Here is a 14326-nt window from a genome sequence, read left to right on the forward strand (position 1 = left end):
GCGCTCATACTAATCATCATGTCTCACTCAGACCACTCATCCCTCATTCCAATCATCACTCATCGCTCATACCAATCATCAATCATTGCTCAGACCAATCACTCATCACTCATACCAATCATCACTCTTCGCTCAGACCAATCATCAATCATCGCTCAGACCAATCATCAATCATCGCTCAGACCAATCCTCACTTATCGTTCAGACCAATCATCACTCATCATTCAGACCAATCATCACTCATCGTTCAGATCAATCATCACTCAGCGCTCATACCAATCATCACTCAGCGCTCATACTAATCAGCAATCATCGCTCAGACCAATCACTCATCGCTCATTGCAATCATCACTCATCGCTCATACCAATCATCAATCATCGCTCAGACCAATCACTCATCGCTCATACCAACCATAACTCATCGCTCAGACCAATCATCGTTCAGACCAATCACTCATCGCTCCGACCATTCATCACTCATCGCTCAGACCAATCATCGTTCAGACCAATCATCACTCATCGCTCAGACCAATCATCACTCATCACTCAGACCAATCATCGTTCATCGCTCAGACCAATCATCATTCAGACCAATCATCACTCATCGCTCAGACCAATCATCACTCATCGCTCAGACCAATCATCACTTATTGTTCAGACCAATCATCACTCATCGTTCAGACCAATCATCACTCAGCGCTCATACTAATCATCATGTCTCACTCAGACCACTCATCACTCATACCAATCATTACCAAATATATAGCAATAAGCAACATAAAGGTTACCAGTGAAGCTTTGCTAGGATCCTTCCGCTGCGTAGTAGCACATACTGCTATGTTTATAGTAACTTTTGAACCATTTGAGCTCAAACTTCTTTTTGTTAAAATTTGCAGGGGGTGGAATATATCGCAAATGTAGCAAATCTATAACTGCGGAAAAACAGTGGTTGTACAATTGTATAGTTCCAGTGGCACGAATCAATCAAAAAGATGGGGGGGGCTTCAACTCTGTCTCCGAGAGCTTTGGAATCTGTATTGATGACAAGAAGCCCTTGTGCATGTGCGCTACTTTTCCCAGCCGAGACCTAAAAACTAACAGTTTCACAGGTGTGACTTCATGTTCAAGGTCAAAATGTGCAGAAAGGACTTACTGAGCGCGCGCCACCAAGCATATGGAACCTCCACTTGAAGGCACGAAAGGCACTTTTTCAGGAGAAGGTCGAAGGTCTGAATGGATCAGTCCTGGAACCTCGTAGTAGAGTAAGTACACCTCAAACGTGACAGGAGTAACATTCCACAGCAAGATGGCCGCATCTTTCCAGACTGGGCCTTATCGAGAGTTAATCAACACTTCTATTGAGACTCTGCAGGGTGGGAGTCTCGAGATGCTCACCGCAGACTGGCGGCCATCCCCAGCGCAGCATCACCGCTAGTGAGAAGCCAAATGCCACTGGAGGTAGGTGGCCAGAGCGCCTTTTAAAAGTGGGCCGCTTTGGGAAATATTTTGGGTCATTGTGTACAGAAGGAGCTGTAGTGATGCTCCTGCATAGTGTCTTTTAACGGCAACGCTGGCAGCAACACTCTGGCACAAGCTGGGACTGTGCCCCGCTGCCCTGTCACTTTTTATTTCCGGTCACCTCCTGACAGGGACTTCTAACAGAAATGATTTTTTTTTTGAGTACATGGTAATTGTAATCTTAAAATAAAATCGGTGGAAGTGGATGGGAGAACATGATGGTGGCTGGTCAGTTTGGAGCAGCTTTGCGTCTGCATTAATGTAGCATGTCAAACTTCTGATTAGATACTGCGACGCCTTTGGTGGCCACCCTACTGCACCAGAGATTGGAGCTTCAACTTAAGTTTACTTGGATGGAGACTGCCGCATGTTTTTACTTAAAAGGTTGCTATCTATGTTCCTAAATAATTAAATTGGCAATAGAGATAAGACATTACTGTGCGGCCTGAGAAAGTGGTTTTTGTGGCGCAACGGGCTGGCTAAAAAATGTTTAAACGTAATAAAAGTACACTTTTCTCAAAATGCTTCCTTTAAAGACTTGGTTCTTTGTAGGAAGCACCGTTTATGAGAGCACAGTTACAGCAGACAGATGTGGAAATATTGAAACGGCTGATTTAGATCACACCTGGACGGTTTCACAGAAGCTCGTGGTTATCTGGTAAAGTAGCAGACAGATTACTTAGTGGTCAAACCAGGTGCCTGTCACACAACTCTCACACTTCTGGCAGTCTGCAATAATAGTGCGTGCGGCTCGTTAATTGAACTAAAGTTGTGAAATGCAATCAATCCCTGTGTATGTATTTTATGTTTATCTTTGCTCAAAGCAAGTGTGCGGCGCTTGTGCTCAAAGGTGGTCCCATGTGCAGCCTGCTCCCCCCTGGCCCGGTCACATCTGCTGCCGGGGGTGGGGAGTGCAGGGATCTCGCGGGAGGGGGGCTCTCTGGTCCTGCTCACTCCAGATACTTAAGAGCCCTGCACCCCCGGGTTGTAAAGAGGCCGGGAGGGGCGAGTCGTGGGCCGTGCTCTGTCTGACTCATCCTCCCTCCAGAGACTCAAGAGCTGTGCCCTCATAGCCTGCACCCCCCCTCTCTCCCCTAGCCCGTGCCCCCTGGGCTGTTCCCTCAGAGCCTGCACCCCCTCCTCCCTACCCTAGCCTGTGCCCCCTGGGCTGTGCCCTCATAGCCTGCACCCCCTCCTCTCTCCCCAAGCCCGTGCCCCCTGGGCTGTGCCCTCATAGCCAGCACCCCCTCCTCTCTCCCCTAGCCCGTGCCCCCCTGGGCTGTGCTCTCATAGCCTGCACCCCCTCCTCTCTCCCCTAGCCTTGCCTCTGTCCACTGGCCTCCGAGCTGCAGCACTGCGCTCTGAGTGCTGAGCCCCTCCAGGCCAGGGGTGGCTGCTGGGGATTCCAGGAGGACCCGCTGCCTCTCACACTTCGTTCCATCTCCTCCAGCCTAGACTGACAACCACAGCCCAGACAGACAACTTCAGCCCAGACAGACAGCCACAGCCGGGACAGAGGTTTGATTTAAACGCGGCCTCACCCTTTGTAAAATGGCACAAGAACTGTAACAGTGCCTCAGCTGTTTAAGGCGAGGAATGAGTGCAGTTTTGATTCCCCTGATGTCCAGGCCACGACGCACAGCTCGGTGATCTCCTTAGCCTCGAAGACAACGGTTGCCATTGCATAGAACGGAACAATCCGCTGAAGAGCGCGAGTATAAACAGCAGCGTCGCACTGCCCAACAGCTAGCTACAAGCTGAGGAGTACAAGTAAAACAAGCGCGAGCCAACCATGAGTTTACTTTCACATCACGCAAACTGTCACATCTAACCCCCCAGGTCTTTACCGGCGCCAATGCTTGTTTCCCATATGAGACCCTGTCTCAATGGACTGCGAGCGTCTTAAAAAAAATCACCCACGTCTGTTGCTTTACAGGCGCCAATGCTTGTTTCCCATATGAGACCCTGTCATGGACTGTGAGCGTCTTAGAGAAACACCCATATCCGTGTCTTTGCAGGCGCCAATGCTTGTTTCCCATATGAGACTCTGTCATGGACTGTGAGCATCTTAGAGAAACACCCACATCTGTGTCTTTACAGGCGCCAATGCTTGTTTCCCATACGAGATGCTGTCATGGACTCTGAGTGTCCACCCAAGTCTGTGTCTTTACAGGCGCCAATGCTTGTTTCCCATACGAGATCCTGTCATGGACTCTGAGTGTCCACCCATGTCTGTGTCTTTGCAGGCGCCAATGCTTGTTTCCCAAACGAGATCCTGTCATGGATTCTGAGTGTCCACCCACGTCTGTGTCTTTACAGGCGCCAATGCTTGTTTCCCAAACGAGATCCTTTCATGGACTGTGAGTGTCCACCCACGTCTGTGTCTTTACAGGCGCCAATGCTTGTTTCCCATATGAGATCCTGTCATGGACTCTGAGTGTCCACCCACGTCTGTGTCTTTACAGGCGGCAATGCTTGTTTCCCATACGAGATCCTGTCATAGACTCTGAGTGTCCACCCACGTCTGTGTCTTTGCTCGCGCCAATGCTTGTTTCCCATACAAGACCCTGTCATGGACTCTGAGTGTCCACCCATGTCTGTGTCTTTGCAGGCGCCAATGCTTGTTTCTCTGCTGGAGCCTGGTTGCGGCGGTTCCGTCAGCGGCCACCAGAGGGCGCTCCTCGCCTGCTGATGAAACCCACTGAGATGCACATTGGATGTAAGGAGAAGAGTTTCCTCTTCCGGGTCAGCAGCGGCAGAGACAGCACCAGCAGCGGGGTGACATCACTTCCTGTCTCTCCTTGTGTGCAGCCTGCTGCAGAGGAGGAAGGAACCTCATCTGTCTGTGCAGTTACCTTCATCTACAGACCCCCCTCAGGCCCCAGATCTCCCCCTGCCCCACCACGGCCCCCCAGGAGGGGGAGAGAGCCTGGACATGTCTGCACAGGTCTCTGCTCAGGTAGGAGATTGTCATCACTTTCTGCTGTGTTTGTAGAAATAGACTGAATAATCCTGGAGGGAATCTCTGCAGGAGCTGGGCTGAGCTGGGCTCTTCTATCCAGTTGCCCCTGGGGCTGAGCTGGGCCCTTCTATCCGGGGCCCTTGAGGCTGAGCTGCACTCTTCTATCCAGGGGACTCTGGGGCTGAGCTGGGCTCTTCTATCCGGGCCCCTGTGGAGATCTGAGCTCTTCCATCCAGGGGCCCCTGGGGCTGAGATGGGTTCTTCTATCCGGGGGCCCCTGGGCTGACCTGGGCTCTTCTATCCGGGGGCCCTGGGGCTGTGCTGGACTCTTCTATCCGGGGGACCCTGGGGCTGAGCTGGGCCCTTCTATCAGGGGCCCTGGGGCTGAGCTGGGCTCTTCTATCTGGGGGCCCTTGGGCTGAGCTGGGCTCTTCTATCAGGGGACCCCGGGGCTGAGATGGGCTCTTCTATCCGGGGCCCCTGGGGTTGAGCTGGGCTCTTGGGGCCTCTGGGGCTGGGCTCTTCTATCCGGGGCCCCTGGGGTTGAGCTGGGCTCTTCTATCTGGGGGCCTCTGGGGCTGTGCTGGGCTCTTCTATCCAGGGGCCCCTGGGGCAGAGCTTGACTCTTCTATCTGGGGCCCCTGGGGCTGAGCTGGGCTCTTCTATCCTGGGCCCCAGGAATGTGCTGGTCTCTTCTATCCAGGGGCCCCTTGGGGTGAGGCTGGTTTTTCTATCCGGGGCCCCTGGGGCTGAGCTGGGCTCTTCTATCCGGGGGGCCCTTGGGGCTGAGCTGGACTCTTCTATCCGGGGGCCCTTGGGGATGAGTTGGGCTCTTCTATCCAGGGGCCCTTGGGGCTGAGTTGGGCTCTTCTATCCGGGGCCCTGGGGCTGAGCTGGGCTCTTCTATCTGGGGGCCCCTGGGCTGAGCTGGGCTCTTCTAACCGGGGTCCCTGGGGCTGAGCTGGGCTCTTCTATCTGGGGGCCCTGGGGCTTAGCTGGGCTCTTCTATCCGGGGACCCTGGGGCTGAGCTGGGCTCTTCTATACGGGGGCCCTTGGGGCTGAGCTGGGCTCTTCTATCTGAGGGCCCCTGGGGCTGAGCTGGGCTCTTTTATCCAGGGGCCCCTGGGGGCTGAGCTGGGCTCTTCTATCCAGGATCTATGCGCTGCATCTTAGTGCATTATAAGGAATCTATGCACTGGAACTGCCCGTGCAGGTAAGGGTGGTGGGGCGGGGCGGGGTGAGGAGGGAGTCAACAGCCGATGATGAAGGAAAATTAAAATTAAAAAAAAGAAAACCGCTTACCTTGCACTTACTTTTTTTTAATGGGTTTCCTTTTTGAAACTCTGGTACCTTTCAAATGCCATTGTGCTAAATCGACATTGTACCCTTGCATAGAAGGATGAATCTGACACTATCAGTGTGAGAATGGATGGATCAGCCTTCTGTCATGTGAGCAGCAAGGCGTGAATATCTGCGAGCTGTGCAGTGCGGTCACCAAAGATTTTAATGTGAGTCTATAGTGGTTTGAATTTGGCATTTTCACAATTTCCCTGCATGCAGCGCATGTCACGGAGTATTTCTGTGTCATAACAACCACAGGACATGCAGAGCCATCTGTATAGAAGACTCTCTTATAATCCTCCGTGGGTAGGATATTAGGACTTTGTGGTATAGTTTGTGTATAGTGCATACATTCTTAAATGCCGAGAGTCAGATCATACTCAAATGTTACATCAACTCCACTTAAAGATGCAGGCCATTGCGTCATCATCTGTTGTGGCCAGTAATGTCACTATACACTTCGCCTTGGTCAGGTGTCGTTCTGCGCCATCATCTGTTGTGGCCAGTATTATTACTATACACTCCGCCCTGGTCAGGTGTCGTTCCGCGTCATCATCTATTGTGGCCACTATTGTCACTATACACTCTGCCCTGGTCAGATGTCGTTCCGCGTCATCATGTGTTGCTGCCAGTATTATTACTATACACTCCGCCCTGATTGGGTGTCGTTCTGCGTCATCATCTGTTGCTGCCGGTATTGTCACTGTACACTCCGCCCTGGTAGGGTGTTGTTCTGCGTCATCATCTGTTGTGTAAATGTTGTCAATGTAAGATGTCGCCTCTGGATCTTTCTGTAAGAGCTCCATAATTGATGCTGCAAATAAACCAGGACTATTCTTTAAGGCCACTGGAAATCATGTATAACAACTGAGAAAGAGCTTAGACACTCCCTCTCAGGCGCTATATTTTGTCTGAAAAGTCCATTGTACAGCTTATGAGAGTGTGTGTGACTTTTGTTGGACCCGGCCTCGTGGCGTGGTCCTACCCCTCCCGCATGGCGGGCCCGGGACGACATCGGCCCTCCTTCGACCCGCTGTCGCCCCCCTGGCCCTACCCTCCACGAACTCTCGATGAGAGCAGCCACCCTGGCAACCCACGGCTCTCCCCCCTGGATCCCAGCGAACCCTACTCGCCCCAAATCTGCAGGTCCGGCCACCACTCCGGACCAACATTTCAGGCCCGACTCCATCTTGGGCCCATCATGTCCCGAGCACGTGGCCTCGGCCTGACCCCGGCCACGGCCCCAGCGAAGCCCCGACATCGAGCACCAAGATCCCACCAGGTGGTAGAGTGGCCACTCGACGGATCTAAGAGGAGGGGAGTTTTGATGGCCCCCCAGCCGTCCCCTGACGCCTGGTATCGATCGCCCTCCGGCCTCCCTGGGAGCTGGCTACACCTTCCTGCTGGGTGTCTGGACACCCTCATCCCGGCACCTCTGACCCCCAGGCGTGAGGGTTCGGACATCAAAGGACTCCAGTCCTATATCTGGGCGAGCCCTGGATTAAGAAGGCAGTTGTATCTTGGAGTCAAAGCCCTGCTGACCTTGTCGCGGCTGATCCTGATAAGAACTCCTGTACTTGGAACCTTCCTCGGAGCCCTGCTGACTCTGTCGCGGCCTGACCACGCTGAACCATCCTCGGAGCCCTGCTGACGCTGTCGCGGCCCGACCACGCTGAACCATCCTCGGAGCCCTGCTGACGCTGTCGCGGCCCGACCACGCTGAACCATCCTCGGAGCCCTGCTGACGCTGTCGCGGCCCGACCACGCTGAACCATCCTCGGAGCCCTGCTGATGCTGTCGCGGCCCGACCCCGCTGAACCATCCTCGGAGCCCTGTTGACGCTGTCGCGGCCCGACCACGCTGAACCATCCTCGGAGCCCTGCTGACGCTGTCGCGGCTCCTTGTACCCCCCAGCTCAAGGATTGAGAGCTGTGCGCCGGGTATCCTAGTGCCGTTGGCACCAAGACTGTCCCGCTACCCCTTTCTCCCTGATACCGAGACTTTAAGGATCCCTCAATCCCTTTGTGTATATATTGCTGCGAGAACTTGCCTTTATTCTATATATAAAGACTCTTAAGAATCGACCCTCGTGTGGTGTCCCTTTATAGTGGTGTGATTGCTCGTCTGCTACGATTGTAAGAGAGGAGCCTCGCCAAGGAGGCCTCTCGACGGCGCTCGGCCTATTCCATAAAGATTGGTGGGTCCCGGGGTGGTCAGTCAGACATCTTCTGTCTCCCCTGGGCTCGCCCGTCTAACAACTTTAATCTAAAACTATTCTGTATGTTCAATCAGGTTTTAAAACTGGAAAAAGAGGATTATTCAATGTAAAACTACAAGGCATTATAATGGCGTGATCTTCAGCTGACCGCGGATAGCTTTAATGTTGTGTTTGCTTCAGGCTTCGGAGGATATTGAGCCTTTGTTTGGGGCTCAGCAATGACCTGTAGAATGGATTCTTTATCAAACCCTTCTTGGATTCCATACAGCGCTGGAGCCTACTTTAAAGCTCACTCACGCGCATTCTTTTCCCTCAGGTCCCCGGGTTTGTAGGAGGAAAATGCTAACAATTTTACCTCCTCTCCTGAGGGTGCATCCCTTATAAAGGCTTGGGACTGTGACCCTCTGCAAGAAGGATGTTGTCGGCAGCTGATAAATGTGGGCAGAATATAGCTTTATATTTGTGTATGTATAGCTCTCAATTAGTATTTTCACAATCTGAACACTATCTGGAGGATTTACATGTCCATCAGAGTTTCATACTGTATGTATTCTTCAGTCTGATTCACCAACAGAAGTTCTCGAAGAATCTGGCGCAATATTTTCACTTCAGCTGGGCTGTCCACCAGCACCATCACCCAAGTCCTGTTCTGCAGAAGTATCCGTAGTTTGCATGGCAATTTCTTTAGTTAATAAAGTTCCTTTCTTTCTTTATTGATATGAGTAATAGAGTTCAACCCTTCTCTTCCTTCTTTACACTAACCTCAGTGTCTTGTTCTGATTCGGTCCGTCCACTCCTCTTGGCCCAAAAAGAATGAGAAGTAATGCTATTAGAATACAGGTGCCAGTCTGGCAGTTATATTTTTTTATGGTCCGTCAAATTGTATCCACCTTGGCTGGACTTCTGAGTTGATGAAAATTTAGTCCTTTTATTTTTGTTAGTCTTTTTCGTCTTTTTATATCCTTTCTAGTCTCTGGTGTTGTTTTTTTCTCACCAGAACCCTCAGTCTCATTTTTTGTTGTGAGCTGCGGTTTGATGACTCGTGACCCCAAGGTGTCACGCCCACAGAAGTATATGTTTCAAAATCATTTTAGGTGGCTCCTGTTCACACTCTTGAACAGGGATTGCTGCAGCCTCTGCCGCATAGCCAAAGCTGCTGCTTCTCGGCTCAGCATGATTGAGGAAACTCTTTTAAGATTTCCCATTCATTTAATTCCTAGATCTCGGGAGGGTGCAGTCTTCTACTCATTTGTTCTTGCCTTAGTACATCGGGTAGTATTGGCCATGACGGCGTGCCATGGGTAGTACGGTTGATACTTCATCTCATTCTTAGATCTAGGGAGGGTGCAGCCTTGTACTCATTTGTTCTTGCCTTAGTACATCGGGTAGTACCGCCCATGACGACGTGCCATGGGTAGTATGGTTGATACTTCATCTCATTCGTAGATCTAGGGCTGGTGCAGCCTTGTACTCATTTGTTCTTGCCTTAGTACATCGGGTGTACCACTAATGACGGCGTGCCATGGGTAGTACGGTTGATACTTCATCTCATTCCTAGATCTCGGGAGGTTGCAGCCTTGTACTCATTTGTTCTTGCCTTAGTACATCGGGTGTACCACCAATGACGGCGTGCCATGGGTAGTACGATTGATACCTCATCTCATTCCTAGATCTAGGGAGGGTGCAGCCTTGTACTCGTTTGTTCTTGCCTTAGTACATCGGGTAGTACCGCCCATGAAGGCGTGCCATGGGTTGTACGGTTGATACTTCATCTCATTCTTAGATCTAGGGGGGGTGCAGCCTTGTACTCATTTGTTCTTGCCTTAGTACATCGGGTGTACCACCAATGACGGCGTGCCATGGGTAGTACGATTGATACCTCATCTCATTCCTAGATCTAGGGGGGGTGCAGCCTTGTACTCATTTGTTCTTGCCTTAGTACATCGGGTAGTACCGCCCATGAAGGCGTGCCATGGGTAGTACGGTTGATACTTGATCTCACTCCTAGATCTAGGGAGGGTGCAGCCTTGTGCTCATTTGTTCTTGCCTTAGTACATCGGGTGTACCACCAATGACGGCGTGCCATGGGTGGTACGGTTGATACTTCATCTCATTCCTAGATCTAGGGCTGGTGCAGCCTTATACTCATTTGTTCTTCCCTTAGTACATCGGGTAGTACCGCCCATGACGGCGTGCCATGGGTAGTACGGTTGATACTTCATCTCATTCCTAGATCTAGGGAGGGTGCAGCCTTCTACTCATTTATTCTTGCCTTAGTACATCGGGTAGTACCGCCCATGACGGCGTGCCATGGGTATTACGGTTGATACCTCATCTCATTCCTAGATCTAGGGAGGGTGCAGCCTTGTACTCATTTGTACTTTCCGTAGTACATCAGGTAGTAACACCAATGAGGGTGTGCCTTGCGTAGCAGTGTAGATACTTTCCCAGGTGTTGTACGCCTCTGAAGGTGGCTCAATTCCAAGGGGACGTCTCATCGCCAGAATGCTGCTCCTCTGGTTGGTGTTGCAAGCGATCCAGAAGGCAGTGTTGTTGCTTTTTACAGGCACTTTGCACGTAGTGGCGCTTATAGTCTGTGGACAGATTGTTTGTATGCAACCCTGTGTCTGTGGTACAGGTCCGACTCGACCCGCTCTGCCTGCTTTGTTCTGCAATACATACTGTCTGAGCCACCTAGACAGGATACTGTGTGTACCGAGCCAGTACGGTATCGGGTGCTCTCCGCTTTGGGGAACCCTGTCTGACATTCTGAGGTATGTGGGGGCTAAGTGACCCACAAACCAATCTTGTGAACTGGACGGGTGAAAGGGTTCACCGGGTCGTGATATGCGTGGGGCTGAGTAGGAACGGCTGCATCTTTGAAGGAGTGGAAAGCGTAGTACCGGCATCTATAGGACCAAAGTTCACCCATGAATAAAACATTTCAAACGCATACACTGCATGTGCATGTACAACAAATGTTACTGCCCCCCTGTGCTCAATGTTGCCTCTGTCTTCACAATGTCGTGTAACTTCTGCCCTGTAATTGACTCCGATCAAACCAGGAGCTTCATGTTTAAAGATCATTTCAACTAACGAAAGATCCAATGTGCAAATACCACAGATTTGTTTGGATTAGTAGTTTTCTGCTGAAAAATTCCCCTAATTGTTCGCTCTGGAAAATAAATCTACCTGAAATGTTTGTTAACTGCTCACATTGACCCCTTAAATTCTGGCCCCTCTCTCTCCCCTCCCCCACGTGCTGAGCACTTTATTTTAACATATTTTGGGTAGTTTGTGCTTAGGGTACATAACTTTTTTTCACAAAAGGTACACATGGCAAATTTGGCACCCTCTTATGTCTAACATCCAGGGGATTGTAAAGGTACCCAGGGTTTTTGGATTCCCCTGGAGGGGACCCAGGAAATAGGCAAAATATAGCAAAATTTTAAATTTTTTGAAAAAATAAGGAAAAAGTGCTCCAGAGATAACTGTTTTTTCCCTATAAATGACATAATCATACATTTGCTTTGCTAAGGTCACCATCTTCCCAGCTTATAGGGACAAAAACTGTTTTTTTTACAACAGTTTTCGGCCATTTTGCCTATTTTTTGTGCCCTCAACTTTCTTCCAGTTTTTGGTGTAATCCACTGTGAAACCCGGGGGGGGGGGGGCGAGGGGGATCCAGGAAAACTGCAGATTTATGAAAGTAGACACAACTCAGAATTCAGAAAGGGGCCATATGTGTAGATCCCTCAAGATTTTCCCAAATATGCTGACTGTTGAAATAACGAAATATTGAAAATGAGTAGGACAAAAATGCCATTTGTGACAACATTTTCTTCTGTGAATTTGGGTCACAATGGCCAATTTACAAAACTGTTTTTTGTACATCTCTAAATTTGAGGGTGCCCATACTAGAATATGATTCAGAGGACTAGTCTGGCTGAGGTGTTCTGGTTGGTCTGGAGTTTGTGTAGCAGGGTTTTGTTAATTCCGGCATCGAGGGCGTTGCCGTAGTCCAGTCTGCTCGTTATGAGTGCATGGGTGCCGGTCTTTCTGCATTCTGTGAGGATCCACTTTAAGTTCTTGCAGAGGATGTGGAGGGAGTTGAAGCATTTGGAGGCGATTGCGTTGACCGGGCGGGTCAAAGTTTGCTGTCTTTGATGATCCTGAGATTCTTGGCATGGGTGGTGAGGGTAGATGTTCGTCCTATCTTTAGTAGCCACCAGGTGGAGTCCCACGCTGACGTGCTTTTCCCAAAGATCACGGTTTAAGTCTGTCAGTATTTTAGACAGTTGATCTTCATCCAGTGGGCAATTCCAGTCAAACAGGAATAAAACTTCATCTGGCTACTGGGCGTCTTGGCCATAAGATACAGTTGTGTGTCAGGATAGGAGAGGACTTTGAAGTTATGAGAGTGGATGATTCCAGCTAAAGGGATCATGAATGCTTTGAAGAGGGTCAGGCTCCGGAAAGATCTGCATGGAACTCAGCAGACAAGGTCACCGGCATGCAACGTGTACGGTGACAGGATGACTGACTTTGTTCTTCCAGTCAGGAAGAAGCAGATCAATCGGAGTGCGTATTGTTGGATTCTGATCTCCTGGAGGCGTTGGAAAAGGATGGGGTGTGAGACTGTCTCAAACTCTACAGAGAGGGCCAGGAGAATGAGATCACCATGTCTCTTGTGTCCAGAGTCATGCGGATGTCATCCATGGCGGGGATGTGGACAGTTTCCAAGCTGTGGTTGGGGCTCAAACCAGACTGAGTGGTTTTGAGGAGCTGGTGGTCCTTGAGGTATTCAACAAAGTGTCTGTTTACCATTTTCTCTAGGATGTAAACCGGGAATGGTAGCAGGGAGATCGGCCTGTGCTTGGCGAGCGTTAAAGGGTTTGAGGGGGTTTCTTCAGCAGTGGGAGGACAGTGGTGTCTTTCTCTCAATCAGTTCTTCCTTGGGGTCTGTAGTAAGATCGAGAGATCCACCCCCAGGCACCACCAACTCTGAATGCTGTATTAGCACAGAGTATTGGAGTGGCCAGGCGAGGGAAAGGGGCTTAGGGGATAGGAACTGCGAGGAGCGAGATTTCAAAAAGAAAGCATACATAATATTCAGATGGAACCTAAGTTTTGAGTTCCCCGTAAAACTTCCCCCGCTTTTGAAGGATTAGGTTTTTTTACCCTGTTTGGTGAACTTAGAACTCTCTCTCTCTATATTCTGCTTTTTTGAGGGTTTCTGCTTCTATACTGGCTCTCTTAAAATTAGGCTGTAAAATAAAGGTAATTAGGTGAAGTCACTTGTTCAACGCTAACCTTTTAACACCTTAGCTACACCCAATTCTAGACACTGCTACAAGGATACATTCCCTAAAGAGTTTTATTAAACATTTCTCTCCCTCGCCTTCAATAGTTCAACGCCCCAGGTTAAGTCATCTGGATGTGAAAGAAAGTTATATGAACTGAACAATAATATTCATGAATCATGTTCTTTATTCTTCAGCCAAACGGGGTTGTCTCTATGGAGCTGCCTTCCATGGAATTGTTTCAACTACTAATGGTCTTGACTGGTAGCGCAAGAAATCAGGTTACATTTTGTCTATTCCTTCGAGTAAGAACCAAAACTATGATGAGGCTTGAAACGCTAAAAAGTTCGGCCAACTCAGCCCCTACCAGGAGTTTCACTCTCTCCCGAGTGCAGGCCGGACTCAACCCTTACCAGGTGTTTCACTCTCTCCCGAGTGGATGCCGGACTCAGCCCTTACCAGGGGTTTCACTCTCTCCCGAGTGGAGGCCGGACTCAGCCCTTACCAGGGGTTTCACTCTCTCCCGAGTGGAGGCCGGACTCAGCCCTTACCAGGGGTTTCACTCTCTCCCGAGTGGATGCCGGACTCAGCCCTTACCAGGGGTTTCACTCTCTCCCGAGTGGAGGCCGGACTCAGCCCTTACCAGGGGTTTCACTCTCTCCTGAGTGGAGGCCGGACTCAGCCCTTACCAGGGGTTTCACTCTCTCCCGAGTGGAGGCCAGACTCAGCCCTTACCAGGGGTTTCACTCTCTCTTGAGTGGAGGCCGGACTCAGCCCTTACCAGGGGTTTCACTTTCTCCCAAGTGGAGGCCGGACTCAGCCCTTACGAGAGAGTGGGGTTTTGGGTGCTGCTGGTGCGGATGCGGTGAGTGTTGGGTGTGGGTAAGTGCATGAGAATTTGCAGGAAGCGCAAGAGAACGCTCCCTCGATGTTGTATGGGGCAGTGAGGCACCAGCTTGTGGAAGGGTGGCTGGGGTTGAGGG

At 50.5% G+C, this 14326-nt stretch overlaps 1 protein-coding gene across 1 annotated transcript in view; it reads left to right on the forward strand.

Moving 5' to 3' along the window:
* Positions 1-4317: 4317 nt before the first annotated feature.
* Positions 4318-14326, forward strand: part of LOC144806639 (uncharacterized) — a 72819-nt gene continuing 62810 nt past the window's right edge. The window contains exon 1 of the mRNA XM_078672956.1: positions 4318-4477. The gene's annotated coding sequence lies outside the window, so the exon portion shown is untranslated. The remainder of the gene's footprint in view (positions 4478-14326) is intronic.

The sequence above is a fragment of the Lissotriton helveticus genome (assembly GCF_964261635.1).
Source record: "Lissotriton helveticus chromosome 1_1 unlocalized genomic scaffold, aLisHel1.1 SUPER_1_unloc_92, whole genome shotgun sequence".
Classification (NCBI taxonomy): domain Eukaryota; kingdom Metazoa; phylum Chordata; class Amphibia; order Caudata; family Salamandridae; genus Lissotriton; species Lissotriton helveticus.